Source organism: Lolium rigidum, chromosome 2 (genome assembly GCF_022539505.1).
Source record: "Lolium rigidum isolate FL_2022 chromosome 2, APGP_CSIRO_Lrig_0.1, whole genome shotgun sequence".
NCBI classification, from domain to species: Eukaryota; Viridiplantae; Streptophyta; class Magnoliopsida; order Poales; family Poaceae; genus Lolium; species Lolium rigidum.
In genome coordinates this window covers 175,061,779-175,065,814 of record NC_061509.1, presented here as the reverse complement: position 1 = coordinate 175,065,814, position 4,036 = coordinate 175,061,779, and the positions used below count along the sequence as shown (strand labels likewise).

The window sequence follows — 4,036 nt, the reverse complement described above, 5'->3', positions numbered from 1 at the left end:
CCCAGGCTAAGCCTGAAGGATAACCTTGCTAACGTCGTCATCTCAAACCTGTCAAAGTCGGCCATCGGTTGCCTATAAAAAGGGGGAGGAGACAAAGAAGAAGAAAGGCGAGTGTAAGTACCAAGGCATGTACCAAGCGAGACTAGAATGGCTATGTTCACCAGTGGGCTATTATTGCCCGGCTATATGTTGGATTTCGTTGGTGGAACATATCCACCATTGCTGACCATGATTCACCACTCCAACCATTCTGGCCTCTATGATACGGAGTGTCATGCTCAGGGAGTATCTCAACAAGTGACTTCTCAAGCAAAATATTCCATTGTGCTCTTGGCTTTGCACATGCACAAGCATACACAAAATGATCTATCAGTAAGCCATGAATGAAGCCATGAATGATCATTAGAAATATATTTTTACTACCTTGTGGAGATTTTTTTTCTTTGCTTAGGAGACTTATTTTTCCCTTGCTTAGGAGATTTCCTTTTCTTACCCATTATGCTGGAGCTGGACTGAACCGTGCTGGACCCTTTTGTTTGCATATCTAGTTTAGGTAAAGTATAAAAAATTTAATACACAAAACTGAATGCAAAATATGTTATAAAAAAAGTGTATCACCAAGTTCATTATTAGAAGAAATTAAACACAAATAGTGCACTATTATAACATAAGACTAGAAAATGAAGAACATGAATAGTGTATCATTACAACACAATACTAGAAGATTAAGAAACACACAACTAGCTATTCCACATTTGCATTGTTTCCTGCTTGGTAGTCATTCCACATTTGCATAGGGATCTGATTCCTCAAATTGTTGCCTAACACGTGGTTGCCCGGGAGCTGTACAACATCTTCCTGTTGTACCTCATCATCACCGTCAGGGAGATCCACAAAATTTCCTGGGTTTATGTTATCCTCTTGGTCTTCAAGCCAGTCTTCATCACCATTGTGTTGTCTGATGATATTGTGGAATATGGCTGCAGCGGCTGGTATCCTTACTTGATTCCATATTTTGTGGAATGTACCAACTTTGAGGATAGGAAAATGTTTTTTCAGAATTCCCAAAAGCCTCTCAATATAGTTTCTAAGGACAACATGGCGATGCTTAAACAACTCCATATAGTTTTGTGGACGCCGACGACCACGTCCAAATTCCTTTAGATGGTACCTAACCCCTCGGCAAGGTGCAAGAAAGAATTGGGTGTTGCCATAGCCACCATCAACTAGATAAAATTTTCCAGCAGGGAGAGTGAAACCTCTTTGAATGGCAGAATTCAGCACCCTAGCATCACTAGCTGACCCTTCCCAGCCGCAGGAAATGTAGGTTACATTGAGGCCAAAGTCACATGTGAACATTGCATTCTGGCTGAGGGTGCCTTTTCTATTTCTCCAAGGAGAAGCACGGCTAGGTGTTCTTGTAACTGGCACATGGGACCCATCGATAGCACCAATGCAATTCTGCATATGGGAAGTTTGGGAAAATTATAAGAAATAGATAAGAGAAAAGCTTTGGTAGAAAAATAAGGTTTGAAGTCTAGACCTGGAAGTATGGGAAGAAGTGGCGGTCTGTAGCTATTCTTGGATGAGTTTCATAGAGATTGCGAGGCTTGACAATTCTTGTTGTCAAGGTTGGAATAATATTGAAAAACTCCCTGACATACTTGCTGAAACTCCAACCACTATGATTAAACTCTAATTGCATTTTTTCGTATGAAGCATTGTGGGAGAGCATGTACAAGAAAAACGCGAGCTTCTCTTCCACCTTGATCCTAGAATATAAAATCAATCCCTCCTCTCTAAGATATGATGCCAACCACATGAAATGTTCGGCTCCATCCTAAAGGCAGCTAAGCAGTTCTTGAGGTGTCCTCCAAGCAATTCTCTAACATGCTCCTTGCCATATACAAACGAAAGGTGTCTTTGCTGTCTTTGTTTTTGCCATGTCAAGTGGAAGTACAATGCAGGCAAAATGACAAACATAAACTCTTCATCTTCGTTTTTCCTCTTCCTAACACGTTCTACACTCCGCAAGTCCATGACCTATATTTAAGCAAAACAAGGTTATTTTATCACTCAAAACTAGCACCCAAGTTGTTGTCTAGACAAAGCCAGTAAAACCTTTATATATGAAATATATACTTAATTAACATGGCTTGGTCTGAAATGTTATACTTAATTAATCTGACACTAGTTGTATAACTTGGTACGCTGGTACTAATTAACATAGTTATGCTCAGCAGAATAAAATCATGCATAAGATCCAACTAACATTAGTGCAGAATAACCACCAAGCAGTCAAACTAGCACTCAGAACAGTCAGGCTCAATCCAATAATGGAGTACTATTTAGTAGGTACATACCGAATTTTGGTGTTGCTATAGGATCCCAAGAAGGTGGGAGCTCTCCACTGAATGAATTACTTGGAGATAATGCCAGAATGTTCACTTGCAGAAACAAGATGGATAAGCTTCTCTGTTAATCCCTACAATAAACAAAAAATACATCAGCTTTACAAACAAAGATCTAGCAGGCATGGTTAAAAGTGAATAAACAGAAATAGATAAGGGAACAGTTTGGCAAAGATGCGTTCTCTCTGTGAAAAACTAGGCCTGCTATACATTGTACATTGTACATTGTATCATTACAAAAGACTAGAAGAGTTCAGCGACAACAATATTTTGATAGTTCTTACTCACCAAACATTTGGACATGGTCAAAACTTAGAACTAATTCGAGGCCCTACAGGAATTAATTAAGCATGACAGTATATATATACATAAATTGCAGAACAAGAGTTTATACAGATTAACCATGATGATGATAATTAGTTGCTGCCGGAACAAGAGTCACAAAGCTATAGATTGTTCATACCAAACATTTGGACATGATCAACTTTGTAGTAGCCTAGGATCTATATGCATCACCACCAGATCAACAAACCATAATAACAAAGTGACTAATTCTACTACGTGAAGATGAAATGTCTTTCAGTTAATATCAAGACTGACAAAGGGCGGCACAGTGAGAACCATCAGAGCCTACATCTCCAGAAGCTACCGGGTCTGCTAAAATTTAAAAGGGCATTCCCATTCGTCCTCTTCATCTCCAGAAGCTTTCTCGTTCCGACCGGCCGGAGACATTTCATGCTCGCTGCGAGAAGCATGTGCCAGACTAGATAGACTAGATGGTGTACATAGCTAGACTAGATAGACAAAATACGGGCGCTCAGATCGAGATCCATGGAAGGGAAAGGGTGAAGGAAAAGGTAGGTTACCGGAGATCGGAACGGAAGTAGTTGGCGGCGTCGGTCAGTCTGCAAGAACGGCGGCGATCTCATGTGGGAGCAGCTAGGCTGGATCCATCTCCTCCCGCCTGTAAGATGCTCCGCCCCTCCTGCCCCTCCCGCAGCAACTCCGCTCGCCTCCGGTCGGTCGCCGCCGGTCGCTCGCTCGGTAGGGTTTGGACAGGGACGAGGATGGGGACGAGACGGGGAGTCGAGGAAGAGACGTGGACTCGGGGACGGGGATAATACACGAGGTCCACGTCCATTATTCAGTCCAAGTCAAAAAAAGGGCCGGGGACGGGGATGAGCGGGAATTTTTGGCCCAAAACTCCAGCACCAAATGAGCTTCTGGGGATTGACGGGAATTCGGGGATGGGCCAGGATAATACTCGCCCATCCCCGCGAATACCCTTGTACCAAACGAGGCCTCATAGAGGCTAGAGTGGTTTACACTCCAAGAGTTTGTAATAGGCCGGGTCACGAGCTTGTGGCTGTTAGCGTATATATCTGTATATTGTAGTTTCCCCATATGTTAGGGGGTTTCCTGCATATTTGCATCTGTACATGTACTATATACTGTGGCCTTTGGCCCATGGTAACACAACAAGCATATTGCCCTAACATGGTATCCGAGCTTTAGGTTAGCTCCTCCTCCACCATTGCAGCCGCCGCCCGCCCCGGCATCTCGCCGCCGCGACCCGGCCGCAGCCGCGGCCTCTTTTTCTCGCCGTCTGCGAGCTCCCGCCCGGC

General features: G+C 43.3%; 1 long non-coding RNA gene across 1 annotated transcript; it reads right to left on the bottom strand.

Annotated features, from left to right (window-relative positions):
• Positions 1-493: 493 nt before the first annotated feature.
• Positions 494-3,381, bottom strand: LOC124687728. The gene is made up of 3 exons (XR_006998288.1): positions 3,278-3,381; positions 2,364-2,485; positions 494-544 (listed from the first exon to the last, which is right to left on the bottom strand). It is a non-coding gene; the product is annotated as an uncharacterized LOC124687728 (long non-coding RNA).
• Positions 3,382-4,036: the final 655 nt, after the last annotated feature.